Here is a 20,551-nt window from a genome sequence, read left to right on the forward strand (position 1 = left end):
TCCGCTGTCAGTGCGAAAAAAAGCATTCATTAATCTTCTTCATGTGATGTTAAACATGTAAAGTTATGCAAGGTCTCTGTTCATCTGTTCTCATCACAAATAAATAAACACATTTCACTTGTATGCTAGTTTTGTAAGTTCATGTGAACAAAAACAAATATTATTATTAAAACATTAAATGATGGATAACAGTTGACTATGACAGAATCTTTACATCGCTGTTTGTAAAAAAAAGACAGATTATAAAGCTCTAACGCAAACTCTGCTGTGTGAATGATTTCCTTGATTAGTTTATTACTGATAATAAACCCACATTATACTCAAATTCACAGATTCATAGTACATTTATTTCATGGAAAAAGTTTGATTTTGAATTTGTTTGCGCACCCCCCCAACATTTTTTATCACCAGCCGCCACTGAGCTATACAGGAAATACGTAACAAGTTCTGATTGTGGTACGGTTTGTTCTTATTCGACGACAGCAGCTTAGCGCATGTTGTCCGCAAAGGTCATGCCAGATTGAGGAAGCTGTCCTTAGCAAAGCCCTAAGGCAGGCAAGGGCAGCCTCCAAATAATCTCTACGAATCCTTCTGGATCTATCTGCCACTTTTGACCCTCAAGGCTATGGGTGTGTCTGGTACAGCGCTACTATGGGTTAAGTCGTACCTCTCAGGCAGGTTATTTAGAGCAGTGATTCCCAACCCCCGGTCCCTGGACCGGTGCCGGTCCGTGGACCCGTTGGTACCGGGCCTTGAAATGTTCCCAGAATATTCCCAGAATTTTTATAATACTAATAATTGTCTTTTTTAAATGCTATGACATGTCATGTTATTTAATCCAAAACTTAAGCAAAAAGTCAATTAAAATGTGTTTCTTTGAGCACCTTGCACCTTGCTTAGCAACGCGTCGTATCTGAACGGACTACAAAAAAAGCGTGGTGCACCTGAAGTGACAGAAAAGTATGTGGAGAGAGCGGGGCTCAGCAAATTTCAATGGCTAAATTCATTAGTTGATACATTGCCACCTGACATCACTGTCTGATGAGTTTGAGCATTATTTTCCATCTGAAAAACACGCAAGGAATGGCAAAGTATGGATGAGCAACCCATTCCGCGGTAAATACTTTCACATTACATATTCATATATAACGCCCGTCCCCAAAGTATATTTTCTATTTAATTTTCAATTTGGCAAAATAGTAATTTCATAGTAATAGTAAATGCAGATTTTTCAATAATATATTATTTTTACTGTTGTGGACGCGCTCTTCCTGGAACAATGTGCTGAAAATAACAAATACCAATAAATTCACAACAATTTAGTAATAAAATAGTTTTATCATCGTAATTATTAGCTGTGCGTTGTTGTTAGAGCTGTGCGCGTTGAATAGATACCGGTAAACTTGAGCATAGCACTTTATTTAATTATTTGATGTTGTTTGGTCCCAAACATAACTCCGGCACGCTCTGCGTTGTTTTGAATGCGTATGTTTTTTTCACATTAAAATAGTTTTGTTCTCATTGGTTAAGGTTAAAGCCTAATCTCTAATTTAATACTTTTAAAAAGTATTGGCTGATTAGTGATTAGGCTGAACAGAAATTACTATGTGTTTGATATTGTATTCGAAAACTGTCTGACTGTTGTCACCTGTTGGTAAGTGAAAACACCAAGTTGCTGTTGAAGTGATTGTTCTTAGTGGTTCTGGAGAGATTTGACAGGTAAAACTGGTATTTTTTTATACAATTTGCCATTACTGCCACCTGCTAGTGAGTGAGTGCTATGCAAGTTGCTTTGGAAGAAGACCTACTTGTATGAGAGAGAAGGGAAATATTTTGTGAACCGGTCTGAAAGTTTAAAAAGATTGGTATATTCATACAAGTAGCCTTTGTTGCCACCTAGTTCATTATATGCAATTAAATGCTAGGCTGTTACTGTTTTTACACAATGATATGTTTCAAACGATGCATCTTAAAATTGAGGCATTAAAATTGACAACTGGTCCCTGGAATTTTTTTAATGAAAATACTGGTCCCTGGAACAAAAACGGTTGGGAACCTCTGATTTAGAGTATCCTGGAGAGCTGAACCCCAATGTCTCAATAACGGGGTACCTCAAGGCTCAGTGAATGGACTTTGCTCTTTTCTATATACATGACATCCCTGGGTTCTGTAATTTGGAAACGTGGCTTTTTCTACCACCGCTATGCTGATTATACACAACTCCACTTGTAATTTTAGCCTGATGATACAACAGTTTCTGCCCGCATCTCAGCATACCTGAGTGACATCTCACTCTGGATGAAGGATCATCATCTCCAGCTGAACCTCGCAAAGATGGAACTGCTTGTCATATCATCTGACCCTAAGATTCACCACAATCTTTCCATTAAACTTGGATCTTCGAATATGCGTCTGTGTCTGTCTGTCTAGAGTTTTATTATATGGCGGATGTGTTGCTGCGGACCCAAGGGAGTGTAGTGCCTTTTTTTGTGCAATATGGACATGTGACACGTTAAGAATTAATAAACTTTAAAAATACAACAGAACAGCCAAGCCGGAAGCGGCGTGCCTGTCTATGGAAGGTTTTTTTGGTCTTTTTTAAATTAATTAATTAAATTATAAAATAATTAATTAAATTATAAAATAATTAATTAAATTATAAAATAAAAAATAAAATCTCAAATTATGTCCCAAATTTGAAAATGAAATGCTAAAATAAAAATTAAAACATTATATTAAATTATTTCATTTTCATTTTTAACGTGATGAAGCATCATTCCGGCCAAATTGAAAAATTAAATTAAATTGATGATTTGACATTTCATTTTCAATATAATCTTGAGTCAAGACTGACAATATTAAAATAAAAAGCCAAGCTTGAAAGTAAATCTTTAAAAACATTTTTTAAAAGGCTTTTTATTCATGCCCAAGCAATAATAGGGACAAAATTAAAATGTAAAGTTCAGTTTTAATTTTATGTTCTGTTTTTCTTTTTCATTTTCGTTTTAATTTTTGTGTTCATTTTTATTTTCAACTTGTATGCAAATTCAATGTTAGTCAGTGGGTGGGGCTTACTTGCTTAAAAAAGGGGGATTGGCTGAAGCAGTGTTGCCAACTCAGTGACTGTGTTGCTTGCCAACTTAGCGACCTTATTGCTACATCTAGCGACTTTTAGACTCATTTAGCCAAACTTAGGAACTGTTTGGATAAATCTTAGCTTCACATCTGTACAGATAGGCTACTGTGTCGATTGTACGGATTGTACTTGGATCTTCGACCATTACGCCTTCCAGGACAGCCAGAAACCAGGGAGTGGTAATTAATGATCAACTTAGCTTCACAGAGCATGTTGCCAGCACCACCTGCTCTTGGAACATTAGGAAGATAAGACCTTTCCTATCTGAGCATGCTACGCAAGTCCTAGTCCAAGCTCGTCTTGTACAGACTGGACTACTGCAATTATTAGCTGGACGCCCAGCCTGCACAACAAAACCCCTACAGATGTTCCAGAATGCAGCGACAAGAGTGGTCTTCAATAAGCCAAAGAGGGTGCACGTTACTCCTCTCTTTTTCAGGTTACACTGGCTTCCTATAGCAGCTCACATCAAATTCAAAGCTCCACTCCTGGCCTTTAAAACCACCACTGGGTCAGCACCCTCTTACCTTCATTTGCTTATACAGATTTATGTACTCTCTAGATCCCTGCACTCTGCCACCAAGCGACGGCTTGAGGTGCCATCCCAAAAAGGGAAAAAAAATCACTATTGCGAACCTTGTCTCTGGATCTGTTCCACATCTGTGGAATGATCTGCCGGTTGAAACAAGATCTGCTGATTCTGTAGGCATATTTAAGAATCAGCTAAAAACCCATCTCTTCCACCAACACCTCACTTACTAATACAGAGCTAAATATAATTTTCTTTATCTTTATCTTTTTTGTTATAAAAAATAACCCTTGGCTGTGTATACTGTGTTAGACTTGATGAGTTTTAGTGCACTTATGCTGGGTACACACCAAAAGATAATCGGGCTGATTTTGAACCAATTTCCCCCTTTTCTCCGATAATCCTAGCTATGTCCCGCTTATCTTGATGGTTCTACAGATAATTTTATTAGATTTTCCCTTGGTGTGAGTTGTGTTAAGAGTGTCCGAACCTGATCAGAAGAACGTTGAAGCCGCCCCGATCGTGAATCGTAAATACAGGTATTAAACATGTTTAATATTTACGATCAGAAATCCTGCTGTGTGGGGGGAACCCCGAGGACAAACACGCCCATGCTTTTGAGATTATCGCGTGAAACGAAACAATATCCAATCAGAAAGCGAGATGATAGAAGACGGAAGCAGTCATGGCGCAGCACAAGGTAAACACAGAGTGACAGAAGGATTGGGAAAGTATACGAACAGAGTTGAATCAAGACAAATATATACGCGAAAATTAAACGATCTTACCCAAGCGGTTCAAAAAACAAAAAAAAACAATGATGGGGCTTTGGTAAGTCAACTGGCTAGTTCTGCTAGTAATAGCTCTACACTGATAAAATTATTTTGTGGTGAAGTAAATAACGTTACTACAAAAAACTAATTAACCCTTATGTTATGCTGGGATGTTTTCGTCCACTATGGGGTGCTGTTGAGTCTTAATTTGGTCACAACTTTTTCTGTGTTTCAGCAAATGGAATGATTTTTGTTGACAAATCTTATTTTTACATATTTTGGGGAAATGCTTTGAATTTTTTTCTAAAACTCAACAATAAACTGTGGGCAAATTAGCAACCCTTTCGTTATGTTCACGATGAAAACATCCACTAAATTAAACTGCTTTAAAAAACAGATAAATATTTGGTTTCAAACTTTTTTGCATAAATCTGTTAATCAACCTCAGTCCTGATCAAAACGGCTAAATGTTTAAGAAAAATCCTAAAACTCACTAAAAACTAATTTGAGGAAATTTGTGGGAACATTCCATAGACAATGCATTTTATACTGTACAAACTGTATATTAAACAGAATTTTAACAATTATAAAGTTGACTATTATTCTTAGTTAATCGTAAGTTGTTGTAATATGCTTATGATTTGTGAATGTAGTGCTCAGTTAACTTAAACTTGATGACATATGCAGTCTGCATATGCGACCTCCGGAGGCTGCAGCCTTCCGATTGAGAACTGGCCAAATGTGACCGGTGGGCCGGATAAAGACAATTGGCGGGCCGCACTTGGCCCTCGGGCCGCCAGTTGACTAGCCCTGCCATAGACTGTGAAAAAGGGAAAAAAAATCCAATCCACAATCACTTTTTATATTGAAAATTGGAAATCGGTAAAGTGCTTTTGTTTTTTTCATCAAATCAGTGACACCACTTTGAACTTGGCAATTAAAGAAATTTCGTAAGCGTTTGGTAGTTTTGATCAGTACCTGAGGGTGATTAACAGATGAAAATGAATTAAAAAAATTTGAAAAAAATAATCTATACTAAACTCTCGCGTGAAACGTTGTTGCCCTGAACAGGTGTTGTGCTTTCACGCGAGAGTTCAGTTTTCCCAAGATGGCGCCCGCATGGATATGTGATCCAGATGTGAACGGTAAATGTTTCTTTTTAATAAACTGCCTGTACACTTGCAAAGTTCTCAATGCTTCGGTTTACATATAGAGACCCTCATTGTGCTACAGTGTAAGTGTGGGGTTATTTTGAGCATTATTAGTAGTATAGACATAGCGATTTCGTTTTTAATGCACTGATGCCCCGAAGGCTACCATAACATGCTAATTTGCGTTTAGCAATAACACTGGTCACGTTAGACTAGCATGAAAACAAACTCCAGTGAACGGTCGAACTCGGTACACGTTTGGTATTAACCCTAGGATCATTTCAAGGCGGAATTTCCCTTTAAGTGATTGCCAGTTGACGAGCAGGAAAAACTAAAATAAGTGTGACAGGGATGACATTTTTGTTGGCAAAGCCAGGAAGCAAGTTAGCATTTTAGAACTTCAAAATGCATCAACCTCAAGTCAATAGATATTTCTCAAACGGAGAGCTGCATCCTCTGGAGGTCACATATGCAGGCTGTATACAACATCAAGCCTAATTTATTTTAGTTATCTGAGCATTACAAATGCAATCTACGAAGGATGCAGCCTTTCGTTTGAGAAATGGTCAATGAAGTTTTTTTTAATGGGGTTTGTATTTTCATGTTTTATTCTATGACATAAAACACATCAGTTATACCCCACCCGTGACTTTTTAAAGCGAAGATCGTTTTCATATATCGTCAAAAGCAGTTTGGCATCTTATATTCATTTCATAGTGACAATTAGCCTACACCGTAAAAAATCAAATTAATGAAATGTTGGACGGGCAAAAATATATAAGTTAAACCAATTTTCTTGTTTCTTGTGCTTAGTTGAGAAGACATATTATTTTAAGTCTACATAAATCTGTGTTTAAAACATTAAATTAATGGTTATTTTCAAATTCAGTCGACATTCAGAATGGATTGTGTTGACTGAACTAATTAAGACAAATCTGGTAAATATGTGGACTTATGACAGCTATGTTTCCTGACAACAAAATGCTCATAATATTACTGTTATTTGGTCACAAAATGTAATTGTAAGAGTTGTTCAGGCATGAATGTATGTGCTTTAAGTTTAAATATGCGGTCGGTTAATAAAGATACCGTCTATTTAAAAATCTGCTCGGACACTTTCGGACAGATATGAGCTCCATAAAATGACCGGCGCTTAACGCTCACACCCCGCCCAGCGCAGCCTCGCCTCGGCAAGCCCATCAGAAATCGACTGCTGGCTCTGATATCTCTGTACATTTTAAACATTTTAATTGATTTACTTAACAATAAAAGGGTTATGTTTTAAATCATATTTTAGGACTGTACTTAATTGATATCGCTGTTTAATTATACTTCATATCTTTCACATTTGTTATAACTGGACTGCGTCCTGCCTGCGAATTTGAACTTCAGAGCTGAAGGAGCGGGTGGAGAAATAGTAGGGCTGTTCCGAATACCATTTTTTGAGCTTCGAAGCTCTAGTAGAAATAAAATCGAATATTCGAAGCTTCGGAAGGAGAGGCAGAACATATTTTTCTCTTTAATAAAGGCAGGAATCTCTCTGTGTGTGTATGCGTCTGTGTCTGTCTGTCTACAGTTTTATTATGTGTCGGATGTGTTGCTGCGGACCCAAGGGAGTGTAGTGCCTTTTTTTCGTGCAATATGGACATGTGACACGTTTAGAATTAATAAACTTTAAAAATACTACAGAACAGCGCAAGCCGGAAGCGGCGTGCCTGTCACGTATCCTGTGAGAACAGCATTAGTGAAACAAAACACAAGAGCAATACTTTTAATAAGGTAGCCTAACATTTTTCTAACAAACAAACATTCCTGTATCAGTAATTAGCAGCACAGTAATTACTGACAACGTAAAGGGTAGGCCATTAAAATAAAACAACGAAAATAAATGAACTAAGTTCAACAAACTAATAAAACGGTAGCATACTTTCAAAATCAAGTTTATTTATAACCCTTACACCATCCAATATGTTTTTTTCATCAGTAGAACAATATAGAAGATATTTTGCAGAAACCCCAGTGCTCCGTCAGCACACTTTAAGAGCTAAAGCATATATATCCAATACAAAAGTAATCCATCATAACTCCGTGTGACAGATTGACGTCTTGTGAAGCAAATCAATCAGTTTTTGCAAGAAACTGAACGTTATTTACAACACTATTAGCGTGAATGCCAAAGCAGGAAGCGCGCTTTACGTTCAAGGCGATCTCTTCTACTGGTGGGGTTTGGTGGCTGTTGGCTATGGATGTTGGTCTCACTGCGCCACCTATAGAGCGGGAGGGTAAAGCGCACTTCCTGCTTGGCAAAAGCTCTGCATTAACGCAGTAAAAAAAAAAATATATATATATATATATATATATATATATATATATATATATATATATATATATATATATATATATATATTCGAATCTCAAAATTGAAAATCGAATGTGAACCCACGGAACGAATATTCGAATATTCTGGTCCAGCCCTAAGAAATAGTCCCAATATCATAACAATCTTAAATAAAACTTCTAAATATACCCATGTGTGTATCCATGTGTGTGCATGTATGTATGTATGTGCGTGCGTGTGTGTTTTGAATTAAAAAATGTCTTAACTCGGAAGGACCTGTATAACAGGTCATTTCATCTGAGATCAATCCGCACGTAACAGCCAGAATCCCTTACTGATTCACACGACACAAGTCATCAGCCATTTCCTTAAGTTCACGTCAGGTAAGTGGTTATAATTAAATGTTAATTTTAGAATATATTAATCTGCAAAGACGCAGATACTCAACGTTTTTGTAATGATATTTTTTTAAAGACATATTTAAAGGTGTGTTATGTTATGTGTCCGAAGTAAAGTGGAGCTATTTTAGTTAAGATAGCCTGGAAATAGGGTTGGTTTACCGGACAGGGTTTAGGACTCTGTCTTAATTATAATTGGGACATTTTTACAAACAAACCTTATAAAATACAATACTAGAGATGTCTTTATTTTAGTCAGTGATAAGCCCTGTCCGAGAAAACAGCCCAATAGTGTTTAATTATGTGTTATGTCTTAGAGAAATTTGGCCTAACGTTAATTTTATTTTAGGGAATAAAGGTTTCACTGTCAAGCTTTATTTTATTGAACATGTATTTATGTATGTGTGTGTGTATTTATATTCCTCTGTTTATCAAACCAGAGCAGTGATGATGTGGAAGGGCAGACCAGAGGGATACATGGCGAGACTGTCTCCTCTTGTACGGGCTAAAGAAAGTCTCCTAAATGGCCCTGCAGATGTTCTGACTGACTTTGGAGTGCTTTTTGGACTGTTTTATGCCCTCTATTTAGAAAATACTTAATTCTGTATGTTCAGTCTGTATGATAAGTGAATAAGTGAATTAAAATCTTTTGTTTTATGTGACTGAAGTTAATTATTTTGATAAATAATTTAAAAATGTTATTAAAAAATCCCAAATAATAAATATTAATTGAAGTAACACATAAAACATTGATTACATACTTACATTTTAATTAATAGTCTTTGCTGTAAGTTTTTAAAGATTCAACTGATTAAAACATTTTAGTTGAATGAATGAACTATAAAGCTAGTTGAGCAAACATACTTTTTTATATACGAGTCAAGTTTGGGCCAACTAAAAAAAAACAATAATCCAGGTAACACTTTGGAGACAGAAATTGAGTGAACGTAAAATTTCTGTGGAACTAGTTTCCAAAAAATTATTCATTATGCAAACAATAGAAAAAAATTACAGTAGTCGATGCGTGAACTGACTAAAGCATGTACAAGAATAGCTGTGGAATTGGGGGTGAGAAATGGACGGAGATGGCTGATGTGAAAGTAAGCAGACAGAGTAATATTGTTTTCATGTGTTTCAAACGATAAGTACTATCGAGGACAACACCCAGACTTAACCTGAGAGGATGGAGAAATTGTAGAATTATCAATGGAAACTGAGAAGCTATTGGATTTTGACAATTTGGATTTAGTGCCAACAAGAAGAACCTCTGTTTAATCAGTTTTCAATGAGAAAATCGTGTGAAAACCAGGATTTAATCTTTTCTAAACAATCTGAGAGAGAGAGGTAGATAGAAGAGTAGAATTTGGCTTGGCTGATTAGTAGAGGTGGGTGTTGTCTGCATAGCAATGAAAACTAATGCCATATTTCCTGAATGTGACCAAGGGGTAGTAGGAAGATAATAAATAAAAGAGGGCCCCGAACAGAGCCTTGAGGGACACCAGTGGTCACAGATGAGGAGGATGATCTGAAATTTTTAAGCTGAACAAATTGAGTGCGTCCAGAAAGATAGGATCTTAACTAGGCAAGAACACCACCAGTGATACCTATAGAGAGTAATCTATCTAAGAGAACTTGATGGGAAATTGAATCAAAGGCTGCACTTAAATCGAGTAGGATAAGGTTAAGTTCTAAGATCAAGTGTTCCCTTCATCTGACCTAATTGTAGCATAATAATCATAATCTGATTTAGCTGTCAAAAGAGCATTCCTGTAGAAGAGCAAGTGATCTTCGTACATCTCTTTATGAAAAGTAACATCAGTTTTAATGTATAGACGCTCCAGGCGACGTCCCTTAGTTTTTACTTGTCTCAGTTCAGGTGTAAACCAAGGTGCAAAATGAGAAAAAAATACAGTCCAATTTTTTTAATTTATTTATATTTTTATTAGGGCTGTCAAAATTAACGCGTTAATAACGCGTTAATGCAAATTCATTTTAACGCCACTAATTTTATTAACTGAGATTAACGCAACGCGCAATTTCTGTTTGACCCTTGGTCCAGCCCATAGTTGAATGAACAGAGACGCAGACAAATGTGAACCTGTCTAAATGAGTAAAAGGTTTTCATAGAAATAAGAACATTAAGCAAATCATCTACCAAATCCAATGCTCTAAATGCTCGCTGGACATCTGATATGATCTTTATTTATACGTCTGAGAGGTGTAACGTTACCGTCCACCTAATGCTTAATCTAATACAAAAATGCGTCTCAATTCATTTTGGTTTCGCTTTTATGCATGACTTATAAAATAGACTGCAGGACTTGCTTGATGTTAAAATAGTCATTAAGAGAGATAAGGTTCGGTACCTGATTATTGTTAAAGAGTTATTAAGAGCAACAAGACTCAAAAGCGATCTCCTCACGCTGACTGACTGATATCTGAAGCGCGTGCACACAGACGCGCGAGTGCGCGACCCGGATATATAGACATCTACACAAAATTACAGTTTTAAAAATATTTGTTTTGATAAGAATTCACGCAGCTAGGATCTATAATCTGTTATGTCGTAAGTAAATGTTTGGTTAACTGTTGGGTAAAAATATCTGGTGTGTACTATATTAGATTACTTAGATTTTAAGCAGTCTGTCTCAATGTCAATCAAAAAATAAAATAAAAAAAGTTTAACATATATTGATGATGTTTTTGCTTTGTGTGTGCTAAATCTATTAGTTTTACCAGTGATTTTAAGGTATTGATGTGGTAATATAATGTATGGATGTGGAAATTTTTGTGGTAATTTGACTCTTTCAACTTCAAACACGTGTAGTTCTGTCATATTTTGTTATATTTCAACAAATCATGCATTGTTCTATGTTTTAATAGAGAATGTCAAAATGTGAACAACTATTTTTTTTTAATTTGCTAATTCCGACTCAACTTGCCAGCACAGGTCACAAATGATGCAGCAGCAAACAAAAATGGAGAAAGAAAAATCTTCTGAAAGGAAAATTCATATACAAAACAGTGGCTGGTGATTCTGTTAAAAATGTAAACAGGCTGTTGTTAACATACATTTGCATAAAGCATCTATATATGTATATATGATTAGAATATTAAAAACCTGAAAAGTGTTAAATTAGGGTAAATTTAGAATGGATAAAAATGTGCGATTAATTTGCGATTAATCGCAGTTAACTCATGAAATCATGCGATTAATCTAGATTAATTTTTTTAATCTATTGACAGCCCTAATTTTTATATATTCTATATTATATATACATTTAAAAAATGTATATATAAAAAAAATCTGACATAAATATATGTATGTGTGTGGTTAAATATACACAATAATTACACACAGTACACACACATATATTATGCAAAAAAATACTTTTATTTTGTATACGATTAATCGCGATTAATCTTTTCCCAGCCCTAATATCTGATATAGGCAAGTCCAATGCAAGACAGTTAGAAGGGGTTACACCAGAGCAGCAAATAAGGTTAAAAGTGTGACCTTTGCAGTGGGTCGGAAAATCAACAAATTGTTGTATTACAAAACGGTCAAGACATGATATAAAATCTCTGGTCAGAGTGTTATTAACATTATCCATGTGTATATTAAAATCACGTACAAGTATAATAACATTGCAAGATGCAGAACACAGCAAGGTTTAAAATACAGATTAATACCTTAAAAATTTTGAATTGCTCCTGGGCAGGCGATAAGCAGTAGCTATAACAGTAGTAACAGGTCCATTACTTGTAAAGGCAAAGTTATGGGAGAGACTTTCCACTTCTCATTATAAAGTATCCCATTATAAAGTATCTTGGATGACATGGGGGTGAGTAAATTATTGGGATTCTTTTTATTGACCACCGACTTTGCAGAAAGTGGCACTCTGGCCATATGCTATTACCACTGACACCTTATGATCTACTCTTACATCATGTTTCGATACTCTTCATCCTCTCTCATACAGACCAGCTTGTGATTAGGGCTGTCACTTTTTGTTCGAAAATCGATTGCACAATCGATCGGACCAACCAAAAAACATTTCGAAAACGAAAATAGGCAATCGATTTTAACCAAATATGTACACTATTAATTTTAAAAGAATTAAACAGTTAAAAATATAGAGTAACAAAACTCACAAACAAGCAGAAAAAGAAAATAAAGAATTCTGAAAGTGCAGTAGGTGTGCGAAAGCTAGACAGAAAATACCCAGCAATTTTACGCACCTATAGTTTCACGCTTTCAATCGCTGCATCTAGTGTTTTGCAAAGAAAATGGAGGACAACGTCAATAAACCTGTGCAACACGAGACAGCGTCGAAATTGTGACCTTACAGGAGATGATGAGTTATGACAAGGAGCCACCCTTGCGAGCTGACAGCGACCCGCTTTTGAGATGGAAGATTGGAAGTACGAAATACGCAGCTGGCAACGAAGTACCCAAGTTTCCGTGGGACATCAGAGCGGTCGGAGTGCGTCTTCTCAACAGATGGACATAGTGAATGAAAAGCGCTCTGCTCTTGACCCCTAAAATGTTGATCGACTTGTTTTCCTGACTAATAATTTGTAATGGCCCTAGTCTTTTTGCGCATTTCATTATGCCTGCCTAGTGCCGCCTAAGTGTCGGTTACGTTTAATAAAATACACAGCATGTTCTCAACTTCAAGTAAGTCTATTTAAAGTTTCATTTTTGAACAGTTGTTTGAAATGGATCGAATCATTATTTAAAATAAATTTTGAATTGCCTAAATCATAAAAGCAGCCGGTTGAACCTGCAGTAATGTTTTTCATTTATGGCAGCAGTCCACTCTTTTAGAGAATGTTGCACTACTGTTGCTGTTTTTTATTCTGCACGAAACTTAATGACAATAAATAAGAAATATTGCTGACTTGTGCGTTTCAGGCGCTCTCTTTACATTTGTCTGTTATTTGGCGTTAAATGGAAACGTCTTTTTTAGACATGGAAAATCGATTTTACAATCGATTTAATGAACACTTATATATTAAAAATCGAAAATGATTTTTTCACAAAAGTGACAGCCCTACTTGTGATACTCCCTATTGCACATGGTTGTCCGATATTCTCCGCGAGCAACAGACTACACTCAGAGGTGCTGAAAGGAAATGGCACAAGTCTAACAACCAGGCCGACCTCTGTCACTACCAGTCACGTCTTTCCTCTTCTGGCGCTTTTCCATTGCATAGTACCCCACGGGTCACTTCACATTCGCTTGATTAGCTTTTCCATTGAGTTTAGGATCACTTCAGAGTGGGAGGGATTATAGGCATGTCGCTATATTTGGGCTGCCCACACATACAAGTGATAGCGCCTTTGGCATGCTATACGTTCCCATACATTCATTTATTTGTCAGTCCGCCACAAAATCAAATTGACCACCACAAAAAATGTTTGCACATCGCGTTTTTCACTACCTCTGTCTCACATGACAGTTTTTGTATAAAGATCCATGGCGTCAGTCGATGCGCTCCGCTGAGCCTCATTTAAGTTGCAAAATGTCATGCATTTTCGTGTCACAAATTTGCCGCCACACACCGCAAAAAAAAAACTTGTATGGTGTTCCTGATTCCACAGGCACAGTTCTTCTTAAGGCAAGAAGTATCAGGCTACGTAAAATATTGGAGAGGCAAAGGCGAAGGATGGTGAGAACGATCAAAAACAGCCAACAGATCACCTCCAAAGACCAACATCAACTTGCTGCAGATAGTTTCACTGTGCATCGCCCAACAATTCAACGCACTTTGATGCAAAACAAGCCTTTTCTACACACATGCCACAAACTCAGTCGCTTGAGGTATGCAAATGCACATTTGGACAAGCCAGCTTCCTTTTGGAATAAGGTGCTGTGGACTTATGAAACAAAGATTGAGTTATATGGTCATAACAAGGGCTTGGTGGCAAAAGAACACTTAGGTTACTCACGTAACCCCGGTTCCCTGAAATAATGGGAACGAGCATTGCGTCAGTTGCTGACGCTACGGGGGAAACTCCTGTTTACTCCGCGATTGAAGCCTATTGGTTAACATCTGTAAAAATTACAGACCTGTGGCGTTCGAGCCCACGAAAGTGGCGGGACTATGCCCTATAATAGTCTGAAAAAGAGCGCCATAACTCACTTGCATTCGACTGAAGCGCGTAGCCGAATGAAGCTTGCTGCGTAGGCGTTTGTAGCACGGCCAACTACGCAATGCTCGTTCCCGTTATTTCAGGGAACCGGGGTTACGCGAGTAACCTAAGCGTTCCCTTTCAATACGGTTCACTTCACATTGCGTCAGTTGCTGACGCTATGGGGGAACGTAATCCCATCACGCCGTGCATACACAACGGACTGAAGTACCTTACCGGGGAGACACTGTATGTGGCCCTATATCCAGCATATTCACAGCTTTAAAGCAAAAGTGTAAGCACTGTATAAAATGTTAACGCGCATACGGTGGGGTTTTAAACGCACCAGGAAGCACATAACATAGCACAAGAAGGCGAGATCACAGAGCCCGCCACAGTTGTGCAAGAATAAGTAAGTCCAGAGTCACGTTGGAGAGCTCGCTGAGCGCACCCCGATGTACACGGAGCAGCAAGAGGTTCGGGCTGAAGGAGAATGCAAATGAGTTATGACGCTCTTTTCCGGACTATTATAGGGCATAGTCCCGCCCCTTTTACGGGACGCCATAGGTCTGTTATTTTTATAGACATTAACCAATAGGCTTCAATCGCGGAGTAAACAGGAGTTTCCCCCATAGCGTCAGCAACTGACACAATGCAAAGTGAACCGTATTAAAAGGGAACACAACGTTCCAAGAAAAACACTTGCTACCCACAGTAAATTTTGGTGGAGGTTCCATCACGCTGTGGGGCTGTGTGGCCAGTGCCGGTACTGGGAATCTGGTTAAAGTTGAGGGTCGCATGGATTCCACTCAATATCAGTAGATTCTTGAGAATAACGTTAAAGGGGACATTCCACAAGACGTTTTTAAGATATTAAATAAATCTTTGATGTCCCCAGAGTACATATGTGAAGTTTTTGCTCAAAATACCATATACCTGTAGGTAATTTACTGTGGCATGTTAAAAAAGGCACTTTATGGGTCTGAGCAAAAATGCACCGTTTATGTGTGTATCCCTTTAAATCCAAATGAGCTGCTCAGGTGGGCGGAGTCTCAAGTGCTCGCGCTGTAGAGAAGAGCATCAAGAGGAGGGAGATTTTCTCACGAAAGAAGTTAGAAAGTTATGTTCAGCATTATATATTTGAACAAGTTTAAAAAGTCAATCATCTATTTTATGCATACTAAATACATGTTTATCAGCAGATGGGGAACATTGTGGAATAAAAATAAAGACTTTTAGGTCTCATGCTGCCAGTGTTTTAAACAGGCAGCATGTTACAATAAAAAACACTTCCACAAACACTCAGAAGTTTACTTTTTGACCAAACCACACGACCACATTTAAATGATCTGTAATAAAACAACACGTTTTATGCTTAAACTTTAGAGAAACAGATCAAATGACATGTTTAAGTTTATTGTGTATGATGAATTCGCGTTTCTGTAAGTCTCTCACTCTCTGTCTTGTAACTCCTCGTATTCATTTGAAACTTCAGAGAAAAATTTTACAACATATTTATGCTTATTGAGTATGACAGTGAATACGCGTTGTTCTCTCACTCTGTCACGTGCAGTGCATTAATCCTCGTGTTCATTCATATAAACTTCAGAGAAACACATTAAACAACATACTTGTATTGATGAAAGTGAACCGTCGCATTGCTCTCTCTCTCTCTCTCGTTCGTTCACTCACTCGCTCTCTCTCACTCACTCTCTCTCTCTCTCTTGCACTAAGGTAGTTAATCCTTTTAGAACGTTAATTCAACCTTTAGAAAGATTATTAAAACTACAAGTTATAAGATTGTAGGCTACTGTTTGTGTTTGAGGGAATACAAACGCGCATGCTGTCAGTCATTCTTTCTCTCCGTCTCTTGCACTCGCGAGGTAGCGTCATGGTTGGATAGCGCAGATGAAGAGGCGGTATCATTATAATAAGATCCCCTTAATACGTCATGGGGGGAGCGAAATCCAAATGACCTATATATGTGACCCGCTCTGGCGAAATGAGTCAGAAGTCACAACGTTCTATTTTAAGATATGAGCCGATAATGTGGAAAACAATGAAATTATAAAAAAAATTTTTTGGTTAATTTCAAAGAACAGACATTAAAAAATAATCTCCCAAAGTTTCGTAGTCCAAATAATTGAGTAAAGTTGTTTAAATGACTATTAAAGTTGAAGCAGTTTTACTAAATTCGCTGGAAATTGCTTTTCTGAAATCCTCTTGTCACCTCCGAGCATTCCGGGTATCCCCTGAAACGTTATTGTCAACTAGCCTACACAAAGATATGATTGCATAGGCAAGCATTATTTGTTTTCTTTTTGCTTGTCTCTCTCAATTTCTCACACACACACACACACACACACACACACACACACACACACACACACACACACACACACACACACACACACACCATAGGTGTGATTGGCAAATATACGGCACACCTACCATGGCGTGGGGACATACATATGCACACATGCACGCACGTGCACACACACACACACACACACACACACACACACACACACACACACACACACACACACACACACACACACACACACACACACACACACACACACACACGCACACACACACACGCACACACACACACAGAGTGGCCAATCGTCAATGCGTGGGCAAGTGCCACCCTGACCATTATGTAGCCTTGCCACTGCATCAGACTGAACAAAATCATTTTGTGCATTTAAAAGTAAATACATCAATGTGGTGCATTTTGAGAGTAAAAATAAGTGACTAGATCTATGAGGATTTTTTATGTTCTTCTAAACAAATGTATGCCCTTTGAGTAAAATATTTGGTTGCATATGGTAATAATAAGGCACACAAGCCACATAGACAATTTGATAAATGCGATTTGCTATTGGTCAAAACATGTTTAATGTTTATAGAATAATTAGTGGGGGCATTTAATACAGATTAATTATTGATAGCAACATTTGTTACTTAATTCAAATGTTATGACTTTCTGGAAAGGCAGTCAAGTGCATTTGTCTTTTGCATAGTTCTTTTGGCACAGTCGAGCTACACGTTTCACACACACACACACACAGGCAAACCAGAACCATGAATGTGTGTGTTTGTCATTATATTATTCTGTAATCACAAGCATGACTGCCAGATTCACAAACCATTAAGAGGAGCAAACGTATGCGTGTTCGTCAGGATGACGTTGGATCGGTTTGCGTAACTTATATGCGTGCGTTAACGTAAGTGATTACAGAATAATAATGCAAGCAAACGTTTTGACACAAACGCAACTTTATATTGATATTGCGAGACAGCATTTCACCTCGACGAGAAATCTGATATTTACATTACTGGCATAGCCTGATTTGAAACGGACAGTTTTGTCAAAGCAAGCAAACACCTGGCGGGTTCTCTTAATTTTCTTACTACTAAAATGCTGTTTGTCTCTGCCTATTCCTTCTATCCATGCCCAGCGCCACTGATTTAGGTCCTTTATCAATTAGGTTGTCTTACCTAGGCTTCATAAACTTACTCTTCATCCTGCTGACAACGTTAACCCTACAGTCACATTAGCTACAAAAGTGAACGACACCGAGCGACGCGCACTCGCTTGATGGGCGTTCCTTTGGTAGTTTCTCAAAGCGGTATCAAAAGTCACTTTAGAGTTATTGTTAAGTTACAAGAACTGTGTTTTTGGATTTAAAAGTATTTATTTCTCGATAAAAGTAACAAAATATATGAGATAAAATGCCAAACTTATCAGATATATACATAAATACGCATTTTCCGCCATCTTGAATTATTTTCTCAGACTCGACCACAGACCTACGTCACGCTGCTCCTTCACTCTGATTGGCAGTCGCTTTGTCGCATTGCTCAGCATTTGCATAAAATAGCCTGCTTGTCTATTTTGGCCCCGCCTTGCTCGCGCAGCGGCGAGCTCGTCGCTTGTCGCTGGCAAACGGCCACTTCCATTGAAAATGAATGGTAGCCTGTCGCTCTGTCTGTCGCTTGTAGCTAATGTGACTGGGGGGTGACTTGTTACGACTTCACCGCGGCCGCGCGGCATCTGTAGCTGGACCTCAGCCGCACCTCAAAGACCCCTCCCCATTCTACTTCTGATTGGCTAGTTTGTTAGTTTGGTTGAGAGTGAAAGATGTGTTTCTCTCATACTATTTGTTGGCAAACGCATGTTTTTTTTTAATTCGCAGAATCGCAGCCAACAACACACGCCGGAGATCTGACTGCAAGCTCTTTGGTGAGCTCTGCATTGAATGAAGTTCCATCGTGACAAATAAATAGACTAATGCGTAGTGATATGCGGTTATTTATAACGGTGCCTTGCAACCCCCCACCCACACGCACACACAAAAAAATTGGATTTGCATGATTCACGAAAGCCTCATTTTCAGGTCGGAAAAGCCGGAATTCCGGATTTATCCGGAAGAATCACACCCCTGACACACACACATTCTGGTTTCCATGTTCTATTCCCTTCCCCTAACTCAACCCCCAATCATCACAGAAACCTTTCTGTTACTTCACATTTTCAATAAACATCATTCTGTTTGATTTATAAGCTTGTTTCTTGGTTTACTGTAATAGCATTTATATTAATGTCTTTGGTAAAATTAAGCTGTAAAATAAACTGTTTATCCCTTTAAAAATGCAATGGATTTTGAAAGATATCTACAAAAAACGGGCAAAAAACTTTAAAGGCGTTTTTCTCAGGTTTTCAGTTGGAAAAAGAGGACAGACAACCTTAATTCAAATGTATATATCTTTAAAACCATTCAAGGTATGACTTTGACTAGGATATAATTTGAAAGCTTATGGTCTCCTCTTTCCATTGATACCAAAATCTCAATTTTGAAATTTGGGTCACTGTGACTCATTTTGCTGGATCAGGTCAGATATTATATGCTTGCAGAGAGAGCCTTACCAAAACAAAGTTACAGGGTTGCTATTTTTCGTGTTTTCTGGGTTGGTAGAAGCACTGGGGACCCGATTATAGCACTTAAACATGGAAAAAGTCTGATATTCATGGAATGTCCCCTTTAAGAGAATCAGTCACAAAATTTGAGGTTACGCCAGGGCTGGATATTTCAACAAAACAATGACCCAAAACACTGCTCAAATTCTACTTGGGAATTTATGCAGAGGAACAAGTACATTCTGATATGTTCTGGAATAGCCATCCCAGTTCCCAGACCTAAATATCATTAAACATCTGTGGGGTGATTTGAAGCGGGCTGTCTAAGCTCAGCATTGCCATTAACTAACATTAGCAAGAATTAATACCGATAAATGCTGAAAAATTATATTGATTATTGTTTGTTTGTGTTAGTTAATGCATTAACTAATGTTTACTAATACAACTTTATTGTAAAGTGTTACCACTTTTGCCAGGGCTAGCATCGCTAATCATAGCTTACATCAACTTTTTCTAGCAGTGATTTTAAATGGATTTCTCCAAATAGCATTCCAAAGTTTCAAAGTCAAACCATCTTTACCTGTCGAGTAGTAACTTCGCGACTGAGGCATCAGTGGAAAGCCCAACCTGTGTGAAATATTCTCCCAAAAACACTCTGGTCTTGTTTCTTTCTTCAGAGCCCTTTCTCTTCTTGTCATACAATTTTTAAACACTTTTTCTCTTGCGACCCTCAGACATTTTACGGTGAGAACGCAGGCTTTAATTAATGGTTGAAACTGTAGCCCACCACACATAAACACCTAAAAGTGTGCATTCTCAGGAAGCGAACCTAGGGATGACGGCCTTACGTAAACATATCATCAGAATGATTGACAACTGGGATGACCAAAAGTCTTGATGCTCCAACCAGAAAAAGAAAATCTTCCGCTATACTTTTATTTTAAACTTTAACAAGATAACTAGTTTAATGCAAGTTAAACCTGATGAGTAACTGTTGGCTTTAGAGCATTTAAGCAGCATCAATTTAGCTAACTATATATAGCCATACATCTAAACAATATCAAAAAGTTATTCATGTCCCAGTTTATTGGACTAATAAAGCACTGCGCACTAAAATGTTAACTTAGTGGTTCATGGTTTTGTGTAGTTAATTATAAGTT

The 20,551-nt window shown here is 37.6% G+C and overlaps 1 protein-coding gene across 3 annotated transcripts in view; it reads right to left on the minus strand.

Moving 5' to 3' along the window:
• Positions 1-20,551, minus strand: part of skic3 (SKI3 subunit of superkiller complex) — a 244,054-nt gene that overhangs the window by 81,885 nt on the left and 141,618 nt on the right. The gene's annotated exons all lie outside the window — the stretch shown is intronic.

The sequence above is a fragment of the Misgurnus anguillicaudatus genome, chromosome 22 (assembly GCF_027580225.2).
Source record: "Misgurnus anguillicaudatus chromosome 22, ASM2758022v2, whole genome shotgun sequence".
Taxonomy (NCBI): Eukaryota; Metazoa; Chordata; class Actinopteri; order Cypriniformes; family Cobitidae; genus Misgurnus; species Misgurnus anguillicaudatus.